Below are 15,686 nucleotides of genomic sequence, written 5' to 3'. Positions count from 1 at the left end.
TCCCATAGCACAGCAGCCATAGGTCCAGGTTATAGCAGAGGGTGGGAGTAGAAAGAGAGTGTGAGTCAGGTGGTAGGGGTGGAGCAAGAAGGACAGGCAGAGAGAGACCCATATAGAGAGAGGAGGTATAGACAGATAATAGCAGGGGTGGTTGGAGAACTTAGAGGAGGAAGGGGGACATTGAGGGAGCATGGTGGGAGACCAAGAGTGGGTGGAGTCACAGAGGAAAGGCAGTGCCAGGATGCAGGAGAAGAAGTGGTGTAGGCCAGAGAGCAAGAGTGAGTGCAGGACAGGAAGCATAGTGGAGTGGGGTCACTGCTGACAAGCAAGCAGAGCCCAGCCCCTCGCATACAAACGGGGTGATTACAAAGGAAGGGATTTGGTGGTGGACATCATCTTTTTATGCCCCCCCTCACTCTCAGAAGGGGTCAAATTTTGGGGAGCAGTGTCAAAAGGGGCATTAGGGTGCATTATTAAGGGGTGCCAGGAGACACAGTCCTCCATTCTAAAGGCTCATCAAAAACCAATAAGAACAAAAGGTAATTCAGCAAGTAGATTTAAATCCTCTCTGTGGATTTATGTTCAACTGCTCCCTCTAGTAATGTTACATGGCAACTGCAGTTTAATCACTGGATTGAGAAAGGGGCCGTCCTATGCAAATAATCTCCTCCCATGATTACTTCTGTGAGCTTCCGTTGTGATACAATGATAGGACCTTCAACATATGCTCTTCAGCAGATTTGTAAAGTTATCAAATTGCCTTAGGCTAAGGATTGTTCCACTTGAAGGCCCTCAGATAAGTACCCCACCCTCACTTAGCAGGGTACTGAATTACATGCAGTAATCCTCTATACAGAATATGGCCGTTCGTGGGCCTACTGTAAAGGCTGTATGCTAAAACTGGGATGTTTAAAATCCCATAGCACAGCAGCCATAGGTCCAGGTTATAGCAGAGGGTGGGAGTAAAAAGAGAGTGTGAGTCAGGTGGTAGGGGTGGAGCAAGAAGAACAGGCAGAGAGAGACCCATATAGAGAGAGGAGGTATAGACAGATAATAGCAGGGGTGGTTGGAGAACTTAGAGGAGGAAGGGGGACATTGAGGGAGCATGGTGGGAGACCAAGAGTGGGTGGAGTCACAGAGGAAAGGCAGTGCCAGGATGCAGGAGAAGAAGCGGTGTAGGCCAGAGAGCAAGAGTGAGTGCAGGACAGGAAGCATAGTGGAGTGGGGTCACTGCTGACAAGCAAGCAGAGCCCACCCCCTCACATGCAAATGGGGTGATTACAAAGGAAGGGATTTGGTGGTGGACATCATCTTTTTATGCCCCCCCTCACTCTCAGAAGGGGTTACATTTTGGGGAGCAGTGTCAAAAGGGGCATTAGGGTGCATTATTAAGGGGTGCCAGGAGACACAGTCCTCCATTCTATAGGCTCATCAAAAACCAACAAGAACAACAGGTAATTCAGCAAGTAGATTTAAAGCCTCTCTGTGGATTTATGTTCATACTGCTCCCTCTAGTAATGTTACAAGGCAACTGCAGTTTAATCACTGGATTGAGAAAGGGGCCGTCCTATGCAAATAATCTCCTCCCATGATTACTTCTGTGAGCTTCCGTTGTGATACAATGATAGGACCTTCAACATATGCTCTTCAGCAGATTTGTAAAGTTATCAAATTGCCTTAGGCTAAGGATTGTTCCACTTGAAGGCCCTCAGATAAGTACCCCACACTCACTTAGCAGGGTACTGAATTACATGCAGTAATCCTCTATACAGAACATGGGTGTTTGTGGGCCTACTATAAAGGCTGTATGCTAAGACTGGGATGTTTAAAATCCCATAGCACAGCAGCCATAGGTCCAGGTTATAGCAGAGGGTGGGAGTAGAAAGAGAGTGTGAGTCAGGTGGTAGGGGTGGAGCAAGAAGGACAGGCAGAGAGAGACCCATATAGAGAGAGGAGGTATAGACAGATAATAGCAGGGGTGGTTGGAGAACTTAGAGGAGGAAGGGGGACATTGAGGGAGCATGGTGGGAGACCAAGAGTGGGAGGAGTCACAGAGGAAAGGCAATGCCAGGATGCAGGAGAAGAAGTGGCGTAGGCCAGAGAGCAAGAGTGAGTGCAGGACAGGATGCATGGTGGAGTGGGGTCACTGCTGACAAGCAAGCAGAGCCCAGCCCCTCGCATACAAATGGGGTGATTACAAAGGAAGGGATTTGGTGGTGGACATCATCTTTTTAACCCCCCCTCACTCTCAGAAGGGGTCAAATTTTGGGGAGCAGTGTCAAAAGGGGCATTAGGGTGCATTATTAAGGGGTGCCAGGAGACACAGTCCTCCATTCTAAAGGCTCATCAAAAACCAACAAGAACAAAAGGTAATTCAGCAAGTAGATTTAAAGCCTCTCTGTGGATTTATGTTCAACTGCTCCCTCTAGTAATGTTACATGGCAACTGCAGTTTAATCACTGGATTGAGAAAGGGGCCGTCCTATGCAAATAATCTCCTCCCATGATTACTTCTGTGAGCTTCCGTTGTGATACAATGATAGGACCTTCAACATATGCTCTTCAGCAGATTTGTAAAGTTATCAAATTGCCTTAGGCTAAGGATTGTTCCACTTGAAGGCCCTCAGATAAGTACCCCACCCTCACTTAGCAGGGTACTGAATTACATGCAGTAATCCTCTATACAGAACATGGCCGTTCGTGGGCCTACTGTAAAGGCTGTATGCTAAGACTGGGATGTTTAAAATCCCATAGCACAGTAGCCGTAGGTCAAGGTTATAGCAGAGGGTGGGAGTAGAAAGAGAGTGTGAGTCAGGTGATAGGGGTGGAGCAAGAAGAACAGGCAGAGTGCGACCCATATAGAGAGGGGAGGTATAGACAGATAATAGCAGGGGTGGTTGGAGAACTTAGAGGAGGAAGGGGGACATTGAGGGAGCATGGTGGGAGACCAAGAGTGGGTGGAGTCACAGAGGAAAGGCAGTGCCAGGATGCAGGAGAAGAAGCGGTGTAGGCCAGAGAGCAAGAGTGAGTGCAGGACAGGAAGCATAGTGGAGTGGGGTCACTGCTGACAAGCAAGCAAAGCCCACCCCCTCACATTCAAATGGGGTGATTACAAAGGAAGTGATTTGGTGGTGGACATCATCTTTTTATGCCCCCCCTCACTCTCAGAAGGGGTTACATTTTGGGGAGCAGTGTCAAAAGGGGCATTAGGGTGCATTATTAAGGGGTGCCAGGAGACACAGTCCTCCATTCTATAGGCTCATCAAAAACCAACAAGAACAACAGGTAATTCAGCAAGTAGATTTAAAGCCTCTCTGTGGATTTATGTTCATACTGCTCCCTCTAGTAATGTTACAAGGCAACTGCAGTTTAATTACTGGATTGAGAAAGGGGCCGTCCTATGCAAATAATCTCCTCCCATGATTACTTCTGTGAGCTTCCGTTGTGATACAATGATAGGACCTTCAACATATGCTCTTCAGCAGATTTGTAAAGTTATCAAATTGCCTTAGGCTAAGGATTGTTCCACTTGAAGGCCCTCAGATAAGTACCCCACCCTCACTTAGCAGGGTACTGAATTACATGCAGTAATCCTCTATACAGAACATGGGCGTTTGTGGGCCTACTGTAAAGGCTGTATGCTAAGACTGGGATGTTTAAAATCCCATAGCATAGCAGCTATAGGTCTATGTTATAGCAGAGGGTGGGAGTAGAAAGAGAGTGTGAGTCAGGTGGTAGGGGTGGAGCAAGAAGGACAGGCAGAGAGAGAGACCCATATAGAGAGAGGAGGTATAGACAGATAATAGCAGGGGTGGTTGGAGAACTTAGAGGAGGAAGGGGGACATTGAGGGCGCATGGTGGGAGACCAAGAGTGGGAGGAGTCACAGAGGAAAGGCAGTGCCAGGATGCAGGAGAAGAAGTGGCGTAGGCCAGAGAGCAAGAGTGAGTGCAGGACAGGATGCATGGTGGAGTGGGGTCACTGCTGACAAGCAAGCAGAGCCCAGCACCTCGCATACAAATGGGGTGATTACAAAGGAAGGGATTTGGTGGTGGACATCATCTTTTTAACCCCCCCCTCACTCTCAGAAGGGGTCAAATTTTGGGGAGCAGTGTCAAAAGGGGCATTAGGGTGCATTATTAAGGGGTGCCAGGAGACACAGTCCTCCATTCTAAAGGCTCATCAAAAACCAACAAGAACAAAAGGTAATTCAGCAAGTAGATTTAAAGCCTCTCTGTGGATTTATGTTCAACTGCTCCCTCTAGTAATGTTACATGGCAACTGCAGTTTAATCACTGGATTGAGAAAGGGGCCGTCCTATGCAAATAATCTCCTCCCATGATTACTTCTGTGAGCTTCCGTTGTGATACAATGATAGGACCTTCAACATATGCTCTTCAGCAGATTTGTAAAGTTATCAAATTGCCTTAGGCTAAGGATTGTTCCACTTGAAGGCCCTCAGATAAGTACCCCACCCTCACTTAGCAGGGTACTGAATTACATGCAGTAATCCTCTATACAGAACATGGCCGTTCGTGGGCCTACTGTAAAGGCTGTATGCTAAGACTGGGATGTTTAAAATCCCATAGCACAGTAGCCGTAGGTCAAGGTTATAGCAGAGGGTGGGAGTAGAAAGAGAGTGTGAGTCAGGTGATAGGGGTGGAGCAAGAAGAACAGGCAGAGTGCGACCCATATAGAGAGGGGAGGTATAGACAGATAATAGCAGGGGTGGTTGGAGAACTTAGAGGAGGAAGGGGGACATTGAGGGAGCATGGTGGGAGACCAAGAGTGGGTGGAGTCACAGAGGAAAGGCAGTGCCAGGATGCAGGAGAAGAAGCGGTGTAGGCCAGAGAGCAAGAGTGAGTGCAGGACAGGAAGCATAGTGGAGTGGGGTCACTGCTGACAAGCAAGCAAAGCCCACCCCCTCACATTCAAATGGGGTGATTACAAAGGAAGTGATTTGGTGGTGGACATCATCTTTTTATGCCCCCCCTCACTCTCAGAAGGGGTTACATTTTGGGGAGCAGTGTCAAAAGGGGCATTAGGGTGCATTATTAAGGGGTGCCAGGAGACACAGTCCTCCATTCTATAGGCTCATCAAAAACCAACAAGAACAACAGGTAATTCAGCAAGTAGATTTAAAGCCTCTCTGTGGATTTATGTTCATACTGCTCCCTCTAGTAATGTTACAAGGCAACTGCAGTTTAATTACTGGATTGAGAAAGGGGCCGTCCTATGCAAATAATCTCCTCCCATGATTACTTCTGTGAGCTTCCGTTGTGATACAATGATAGGACCTTCAACATATGCTCTTCAGCAGATTTGTAAAGTTATCAAATTGCCTTAGGCTAAGGATTGTTCCACTTGAAGGCCCTCAGATAAGTACCCCACCCTCACTTAGCAGGGTACTGAATTACATGCAGTAATCCTCTATACAGAACATGGGCGTTTGTGGGCCTACTGTAAAGGCTGTATGCTAAGACTGGGATGTTTAAAATCCCATAGCATAGCAGCTATAGGTCTATGTTATAGCAGAGGGTGGGAGTAGAAAGAGAGTGTGAGTCAGGTGGTAGGGGTGGAGCAAGAAGGACAGGCAGAGAGAGAGACCCATATAGAGAGAGGAGGTATAGACAGATAATAGCAGGGGTGGTTGGAGAACTTAGAGGAGGAAGGGGGACATTGAGGGCGCATGGTGGGAGACCAAGAGTGGGAGGAGTCACAGAGGAAAGGCAGTGCCAGGATGCAGGAGAAGAAGTGGCGTAGGCCAGAGAGCAAGAGTGAGTGCAGGACAGGATGCATGGTGGAGTGGGGTCACTGCTGACAAGCAAGCAGAGCCCAGCACCTCGCATACAAATGGGGTGATTACAAAGGAAGGGATTTGGTGGTGGACATCATCTTTTTAACCCCCCCCTCACTCTCAGAAGGGGTCAAATTTTGGGGAGCAGTGTCAAAAGGGGCATTAGGGTGCATTATTAAGGGGTGCCAGGAGACACAGTCCTCCATTCTAAAGGCTCATCAAAAACCAACAAGAACAAAAGGTAATTCAGCAAGTAGATTTAAAGCCTCTCTGTGGATTTATGTTCAACTGCTCCCTCTAGTAATGTTACATGGCAACTGCAGTTTAATCACTGGATTGAGAAAGGGGCCGTCCTATGCAAATAATCTCCTCCCATGATTACTTCTGTGAGCTTCCGTTGTGATACAATGATAGGACCTTCAACATATGCTCTTCAGCAGATTTGTAAAGTTATCAAATTGCCTTAGGCTAAGGATTGTTCCACTTGAAGGCCCTCAGATAAGTACCCCACCCTCACTTAGCAGGGTACTGAATTACATGCAGTAATCCTCTATACAGAACATGGCCGTTCGTGGGCCTACTGTAAAGGCTGTATGCTAAGACTGGGATGTTTAAAATCCCATAGCACAGCAGCCATAGGTCAAGGTTATAGCAGAGGGTGGGAGTAGAAAGAGAGTGTGAGTCAGGTGATAGGGGTTGAGCAAGAAGAACAGGCAGAGTGCGACCCATATAGAGAGGGGAGGTATAGACAGATAATAGCAGGGGTGGTTGGAGAACTTAGAGGAGGAAGGGGGACATTGAGGGAGCATGGTGGGAGACCAAGAGTGGGTGGAGTCACAGAGGAAAGGCAGTGCCAGGATGCAGGAGAAGAAGCGGTGTAGGCCAGAGAGCAAGAGTGAGTGCAGGACAGGAAGCATAGTGGAGTGGGGTCACTGCTGACAAGCAAGCAAAGCCCACCCCCTCACATTCAAATGGGGTGATTACAAAGGAAGTGATTTGGTGGTGGACATCATCTTTTTATGCCCCCCCCTCACTCTCAGAAGGGGTTACATTTTGGGGAGCAGTGTCAAAAGGGGCATTAGGGTGCATTATTAAGGGGTGCCAGGAGACACAGTCCTCCATTCTATAGGCTCATCAAAAACCAACAAGAACAACAGGTAATTCAGCAAGTAGATTTAAAGCCTCTCTGTGGATTTATGTTCATACTGCTCCCTCTAGTAATGTTACAAGGCAACTGCAGTTTAATCACTGGATTGAGAAAGGGGCCGTCCTATGCAAATAATCTCCTCCCATGATTACTTCTGTGAGCTTCCGTTGTGATACAATGATAGGACCTTCAACATATGCTCTTCAGCAGATTTGTAAAGTTATCAAATTGCCTTAGGCTAAGGATTGTTCCACTTGAAGGCCCTCAGATAAGTACCCCACCCTCACTTAGCAGGGTACTGAATTACATGCAGTAATCCTCTATACAGAACATGGGCGTTTGTGGGCCTACTGTAAAGGCTGTATGCTAAGACTGGGATGTTTAAAATCCCATAGCACAGCAGCTATAGGTCTATGTTATAGCAGAGGGTGGGAGTAGAAAGAGAGTGTGAGTCAGGTGGTAGGGGTGGAGCAAGAAGGACAGGCAGAGAGAGACCCATATAGAGAGAGGAGGTATAGACAGATAATAGCAGGGGTGGTTGGAGAACTTAGAGGAGGAAGGGGGACATTGAGGGAGCATGGTGGGAGACCAAGAGTGGGTGGAGTCACAGAGGAAAGGCAGTGCCAGGATGCAGGAGAAGAAGTGGTGTAGGCCAGAGAGCAAGAGTGAGTGCAGGACAGGGAGCATAGTGGAGTGGGGTCACTGCTGACAAGCAAGCAGAGCCCAGCCCCTCGCATACAAATGGGGTGATTACAAAGGAAGGGATTTGGTGGTGGACATCATCTTTTTATGCCCCCCCTCACTCTCAGAAGGGGTCAAATTTTGGGGAGCAGTGTCAAAAGGGGCATTAGGGTGGATTATTAAGGGGTGCCAGGAGACACAGTCCTCCATTCTAAAGGCTCATCAAAAACTAACAAGAACAAAAGGTAATTCAGCAAGTAGATTTAAAGCCTCTCTGTGGATTTATGTTCAACTGCTCCCTCTAGTAATGTTACATGGCAACTGCAGTTTAATCACTGGATTGAGAAAGGGGCCGTCCTATGCAAATAATCTCCTCCCATGATTACTTCTGTGAGCTTCCATTGTGATACAATGATAGGACCTTCAACATATGCTCTTCAGCAGATTTGTAAAGTTATCAAATTGCCTTAGGCTAAGGATTGTTCCACTTGAAGGCCCTCAGATAAGTACCCCACCCTCACTTAGCAGGGTACTGAATTACATGCAGTAATCCTCTATACAGAACATGGCCGTTCGTGGGCCTACTGTAAAGGCTGTATGCTAAGACTGGGATGTTTAAAATCCCATAGCATAGCAGACATAGGTCCAGGTTATAGCAGAGGGTGGGAGTAGAAAGAGAGTGTTAGTCAGGTGGTAGGGGTGGAGCAAGAAGAACAGGCAGAGAGAGACCCATATAGAGAGAGGAGGTATAGACAGAAAATAGCAGGGGTGGTTGGAGAACTTAGAGGAGGAAGGGGGACATTGAGGGAGCATGGTGGGAGACCAAGAGTGGGTGGAGTCACAGAGGAAAGGCAGTGCCAGGATGCAGGAGAAGAAGCGGTGTAGGCCAGAGAGCAAGAGTGAGTGCAGGACAGGAAGCATAGTGGAGTGGGGTCACTGCTGACAAGCAAGCAGAGCCCACCCCCTCACATGCAAATGGGGTGATTACAAAGGAAGGGATTTGGTGGTGGACATCATCTTTTTATGACCCCCTCACTCTCAGAAGGGGTTACATTTTGGGGAGCAGTGTCAAAAGGGGCATTAGGGTGCATTATTAAGGGGTGCCAGGAGACACAGTCCTCCATTCTATAGGCTCATCAAAAACCAACAAGAACAACAGGTAATTCAGCAAGTAGATTTAAAGCCTCTCTGTGGATTTATGTTCATACTGCTCCCTCTAGTAATGTTACAAGGCAACTGCAGTTTAATCACTGGATTGAGAAAGGGGCCGTCCTATGCAAATAATCTCCTCCCATGATTACTTCTGTGAGCTTCCGCTGTGATACAATGATAGGACCTTCAACATATGCTCTTCAGCAGATTTGTGAAGTTATCAAATTGCCTTAGGCTAAGGATTGTTCCACTTGAAGGCCCTCAGATAAGTACCCCACCCTCACTTAGCAGGGTACTGAATTACATGCAGTAATCCTCTATACAGAACATGGGCGTTTGTGGGCCTACTGTAAAGGCTGTATGCTAAGACTGGGATGTTTAAAATCCTATAGCACAGCAGCCATAGGTCCAGGTTATAGCAGAGGGTGGGAGTAGAAAGAGAGTGTGAGTCAGGTGGTAGGGGTGGAGCAAGAAGGTCAGGCAGAGAGACACCCATATAGAGAGAGGAGGTATAGACAGATAATAGCAGGGGTGGTTGGAGAACTTAGAGGAGGAAGGGGGACATTGAGGGAGCATGGTGGGAGACCAAGAGTGGGTGGAGTCACAGAGGAAAGGCAGTGCCAGGATGCAGGAGAAGAAGTGGTGTAGGCCAGAGAGCAAGAGTGAGTGCAGGACAGGAAGCATAGTGGAGTGGGGTCACTGCTGACAAGCAAGCAGAGCCCAGCCCCTCGCATACAAATGGGGTGATTACAAAGGAAGGGATTTGGTGGTGGACATCATCTTTTTATGCCCCCCTCACTCTCAGAAGGGGTCAAATTTTGGGGAGCAGTGTCAAAAGGGGCATTAGGGTGCATTATTAAGGGGTGCCAGGAGACACAGTCCTCCATTCTAAAGGCTCATCAAAAACCAACAAGAACAAAAGGTAATTCAGCAAGTAGATTTAAATCCTCTCTGTGGATTTATGTTCAACTGCTCCCTCTAGTAATGTTACATGGCAACTGCAGTTTAATCACTGGATTGAGAAAGGGGCCGTCCTATGCAAATAATCTCCTCCCATGATTACTTCTGTGAGCTTCCGTTGTGATACAATGATAGGACCTTCAACATATGCTCTTCAGCAGATTTGTAAAGTTATCAAATTGCCTTAGGCTAAGGATTGTTCCACTTGAAGGCCCTCAGATAAGTACCCCACCCTCACTTAGCAGGGTACTGAATTACATGCAGTAATCCTCTATACAGAATATGGCCGTTCGTGGGCCTACTGTAAAGGCTGTATGCTAAGACTGGGATGTTTAAAATCCCATAGCACAGCAGCCATAGGTCCAGGTTATAGCAGAGGGTGGGAGTAGAAAGAGAGTGTGAGTCAGGTGGTAGGGGTGGAGCAAGAAGAACAGGCAGAGAGAGACCCATATAGAGAGAGGAGGTATAGACAGATAATAACAGGGGTGGTTGGAGAACTTAGAGGAGGAAGGGGGACATTGAGGGAGCATGGTGGGAGACCAAGAGTGGGTGGAGTCACAGAGGAAAGGCAGTGCCAGGATGCAGGAGAAGAAGCGGTGTAGGCCAGAGAGCAAGAGTGAGTGCAGGACAGGAAGCATAGTGGAGTGGGGTCACTGCTGACAAGCAAGCAGAGCCCACCCCCTCACATGCAAATGGGGTGATTACAAAGGAAGGGATTTGGTGGTGGACATCATCTTTTTATGCCCCCCCTCACTCTCAGAAGGGGTTACATTTTGGGGAGCAGTGTCAAAAGGGGCATTAGGGTGCATTATTAAGGGGTGCCAGGAGACACAGTCCTCCATTCTATAGGCTCATCAAAAACCAACAAGAACAACAGGTAATTCAGCAAGTAGATTTAAAGCCTCTCTGTGGATTTATGTTCATACTGCTCCCTCTAGTAATGTTACAAGGCAACTGCAGTTTAATCACTGGATTGAGAAAGGGGCCGTGCTATGCAAATAATCTCCTCCCATGATTACTTCTGTGAGCTTCCGTTGTGATACAATGATAGGACCTTCAACATATGCTCTTCAGCAGATTTGTAAAGTTATCAAATTGCCTTAGGCTAAGGATTGTTCCACTTGAAGGCCCTCAGATAAGTACCCCACACTCACTTAGCAGGGTACTGAATTACATGCAGTAATCCTCTATACAGAACATGGGCGTTTGTGGGCCTACTGTAAAGGCTGTATGCTAAGACTGGGATGTTTAAAATCCCATAGCACAGCAGCCATATTTCCAGGTTATAGCAGAGGGTGGGAGTAGAAAGAGAGTGTGAGTCAGGTGGTAGGGGTGGAGCAAGAAGGACAGGCAGAGAGAGACCCATATAGAGAGAGGAGGTATAGACAGATAATAGCAGGGGTGGTTGGAGAACTTAGAGGAGGAAGGGGGACATTGAGGGAGCATGGTGGGAGACCAAGAGTGGGAGGAGTCACAGAGGAAAGGCAGTGCCAGGATGCAGGAGAAGAAGTGGCGTAGACCAGAGAGCAAGAGTGAGTGCAGGACAGGATGCATGGTGGAGTGGGGTCACTGCTGACAAGCAAGCAGAGCCCAGCCCCTCGCATACAAATGGGGTGATTACAAAGGAAGGGATTTGGTGGTGGACATCATCTTTTTAACCCCCCCCTCACTCTCAGAAGGGGTCAAATTTTGGGGAGCAGTGTCAAAAGGGGCATTAGGGTGCATTATTAAGGGGTGCCAGGAGACACAGTCCTCCATTCTAAAGGCTCATCAAAAACTAACAAGAACAAAAGGTAATTCAGCAAGTAGATTTAAAGCCTCTCTGTGGATTTATGTTCAACTGCTCCCTCTAGTAATGTTACATGGCAACTGCAGTTTAATCACTGGATTGAGAAAGGGGCCGTCCTATGCAAATAATCTCCTCCCATGATTACTTCTGTGAGCTTCCATTGTGATACAATGATAGGACCTTCAACATATGCTCTTCAGCAGATTTGTAAAGTTATCAAATTGCCTTAGGCTAAGGATTGTTCCACTTGAAGGCCCTCAGATAAGTACCCCACCCTCACTTAGCAGGGTACTGAATTACATGCAGTAATCCTCTATACAGAACATGGCTGTTCGTGGGCCTACTGTAAAGGCTGTATGCTAAGACTGGGATGTTTAAAATCCCATAGCATAGCAGACATAGGTCCAGGTTATAGCAGAGGGTGGGAGTAGAAAGAGAGTGTTAGTCAGGTGGTAGGGGTGGAGCAAGAAGAACAGGCAGAGAGAGACCCATATAGAGAGAGGAGGTATAGACAGAAAATAGCAGGGGTGGTTGGAGAACTTAGAGGAGGAAGGGGGACATTGAGGGAGCATGGTGGGAGACCAAGAGTGGGTGGAGTCACAGAGGAAAGGCAGTGCCAGGATGCAGGAGAAGAAGCGGTGTAGGCCAGAGAGCAAGAGTGAGTGCAGGACAGGAAGCATAGTGGAGTGGGGTCACTGCTGACAAGCAAGCAGAGCCCACCCCCTCACATGCAAATGGGGTGATTACAAAGGAAGGGATTTGGTGGTGGACATCATCTTTTTATGCCCCCCCTCACTCTCAGAAGGGGTTACATTTTGGGGAGCAGTGTCAAAAGGGGCATTAGGGTGCATTATTAAGGGGTGCCAGGAGACACAGTCCTCCATTCTATAGGCTCATCAAAAACCAACAAGAACAACAGGTAATTCAGCAAGTAGATTTAAAGCCTCTCTGTGGATTTATGTTCATACTGCTCCCTCTAGTAATGTTACAAGGCAACTGCAGTTTAATCACTGGATTGAGAAAGGGGCCGTCCTATGCAAATAATCTCCTCCCATGATTACTTCTGTGAGCTTCCGTTGTGATACAATGATAGGACCTTCAACATATGCTCTTCAGCAGATTTGTGAAGTTATCAAATTGCCTTAGGCTAAGGATTGTTCCACTTGAAGGCCCTCAGATAAGTACCCCACCCTCACTTAGCAGGGTACTGAATTACATGCAGTAATCCTCTATACAGAACATGGGCGTTTGTGGGCCTACTGTAAAGGCTGTATGCTAAGACTGGGATGTTTAAAATCCTATAGTACAGCAGCCATAGGTCCAGGTTATAGCAGAGGGTGGGAGTAGAAAGAGAGTGTGAGTCAGGTGGTAGGGGTGGAGCAAGAAGGACAGGCAGAGAGAGACCCATATAGAGAGAGGAGGTATAGACAGATAATAGCAGGGGTGGTTGGAGAACTTAGAGGAGGAAGGGGGACATTGAGGGAGCATGGTGGGAGACCAAGAGTGGGTGGAGTCACAGAGGAAAGGCAGTGCCAGGATGCAGGAGAAGAAGTGGTGTAGGCCAGAGAGCAAGAGTGAGTGCAGGACAGGAAGCATAGTGGAGTGGGGTCACTGCTGACAAGCAAGCAGAGCCCAGCCCCTCGCATACAAATGGGGTGATTACAAAGGAAGGGATTTGGTGGTGGACATCATCTTTTTATGCCCCCCCTCACTCTCAGAAGGGGTCAAATTTTGGGGAGCAGTGTCAAAAGGGGCATTAGGGTGCATTATTAAGGGGCGCCAGGAGACACAGTCCTCCATTCTAAAGGCTCATCAAAAACCAACAAGAACAAAAGGTAATTCAGCAAGTAGATTTAAATCCTCTCTGTGGATTTATGTTCAACTGCTCCCTCTAGTAATGTTACATGGCAACTGCAGTTTAATCACTGGATTGAGAAAGGGGCCGTCCTATGCAAATAATCTCCTCCCATGATTACTTCTGTGAGCTTCCGTTGTGATACAATGATAGGACCTTCAACATATGCTCTTCAGCAGATTTGTAAAGTTATCAAATTGCCTTAGGCTAAGGATTGTTCCACTTGAAGGCCCTCAGATAAGTACCCCACCCTCACTTAGCAGGGTACTGAATTACATGCAGTAATCCTCTATACAGAATATGGCTGTTCGTGGGCCTACTGTAAAGGCTGTATGATAAGACTGGGGTGTTTAAAATCCCATAGCACAGCAGCCATAGGTCCAGGTTATAGCAGAGGGTGGGAGTAGAAAGAGAGTGTGAGTCAGGTGGTAGGGGTGGAGCAAAAAGAACAGGCAGAGAGAGACCCATATAGAGAGAGGAGGTATAGACAAATAATAACAGGGGTGGTTGGAGAACTTAGAGGAGGAAGGGGGACATTGAGGGAGCATGGTGGGAGACCAAGAGTGGGTGGAGTCACAGAGGAAAGGCAGTGCCAGGATGCAGGAGAAGAAGCGGTGTAGGCCAGAGAGCAAGAGTGAGTGCAGGACAGGAAGCATAGTGGAGTGGGGTCACTGCTGACAAGCAAGCAGAGCCCACCCCCTCACATGCAAATGGGGTGATTACAAAGGAAGGGATTTGGTGGTGGACATCATCTTTTTATGCCCCCCCTCACTCTCAGAAGGGGTTACATTTTGGGGAGCAGTGTCAAAAGGGGCATTAGGGTGCATTATTAAGGGGTGCCAGGAGACACAGTCCTCCATTCTATAGGCTCATCAAAAACCAACAAGAACAACAGGTAATTCAGCAAGTAGATTTAAAGCCTCTCTGTGGATTTATGTTCATACTGCTCCCTCTAGTAATGTTACAAGGCAACTGCAGTTTAATCACTGGATTGAGAAAGGGGCCGTGCTATGCAAATAATCTCCTCCCATGATTACTTCTGTGAGCTTCCGTTGTGATACAATGATAGGACCTTCAACATATGCTCTTCAGCAGATTTGTAAAGTTATCAAATTGCCTTAGGCTAAGGATTGTTCCACTTGAAGGCCCTCAGATAAGTACCCCACACTCACTTAGCAGGGTACTGAATTACATGCAGTAATCCTCTATACAGAACATGGGCGTTTGTGGGCCTACTGTAAAGGCTGTATGCTAAGACTTGGATGTTTAAAATCCCATAGCACAGCAGCCATAGGTCCAGGTTATAGCAGAGGGTGGGAGTAGAAAGAGAGTGTGAGTCAGGTGGTAGGGGTGGAGCAAGAAGGACAGGCAGAGAGAGACCCATATAGAGAGAGGAGGTATAGACATATAATAGCAGGGGTGGTTGGAGAACTTAGAGGAGGAAGGGGGACATTGAGGGAGCATGGTGGGAGACCAAGAGTGGGAGGAGTCACAGAGGAAAGGCAGTGCCAGGATGCAGGAGAAGAAGTGGCGTAGGCCAGAGAGCAAGAGTGAGTGCAGGACAGGATGCATGGTGGAGTGGGGTCACTGCTGACAAGCAAGCAGAGCCCAGCCCCTCGCATACAAATGGGGTGATTACAAAGGAAGGGATTTGGTGGTGGACATCATCTTTTTAACCCCCCCCTCACTCTCAGAAGGGGTTACATTTTGGGGAGCAGTGTCAAAAGGGGCATTAGGGTGCATTATTAAGGGGTGCCAGGAGACACAGTCCTCCATTCTATAGGCTCATCAAAAACCAACAAGAACAACAGGTAATTGAGCAAGTAGATTTAAAGCCTCTCTGTGGATTTATGTTCATACTGCTCCCTCTAGTGATGTTACAAGGCAACTGCAGTTTAATCACTGGATTGAGAAAGGGGCCGTCCTATGCAAATAATCTCCTCCCATGATTACTTCTGTGAGCTTCCGTTGTGATACAATGATAGGACCTTCAACATATGCTCTTCAGCAGATTTGTAAAGTTATCAAATTGCCTTAGGCTAAGGATTGTTCCACTTGAAGGCCCTCAGATAAGTACCCCACCCTCACTTAGCAGGGTACTGAATTACATGCAGTAATCCTCTATACAGAACATGGCCGTTCGTGGGCCTACTGTAAAGGCTGTATGCTAAGACTGGGATGTTTAAAATCCCATAGCACAGCAGCTATAGGTCCATGTTATAGCAGAGGGTGGGAGTAGAAAGAGAGTGTGAGTCAGGTGGTAGGGGTGGAGCAAGAAGGACAGGCAGAGGGACACCCATATTGAGAG

Source organism: Pleurodeles waltl, chromosome 1_2, assembly GCF_031143425.1.
Source record: "Pleurodeles waltl isolate 20211129_DDA chromosome 1_2, aPleWal1.hap1.20221129, whole genome shotgun sequence".
NCBI lineage: Eukaryota > Metazoa > Chordata > Amphibia > Caudata > Salamandridae > Pleurodeles > Pleurodeles waltl.
This window is presented reverse-complemented; position numbering follows the sequence as displayed.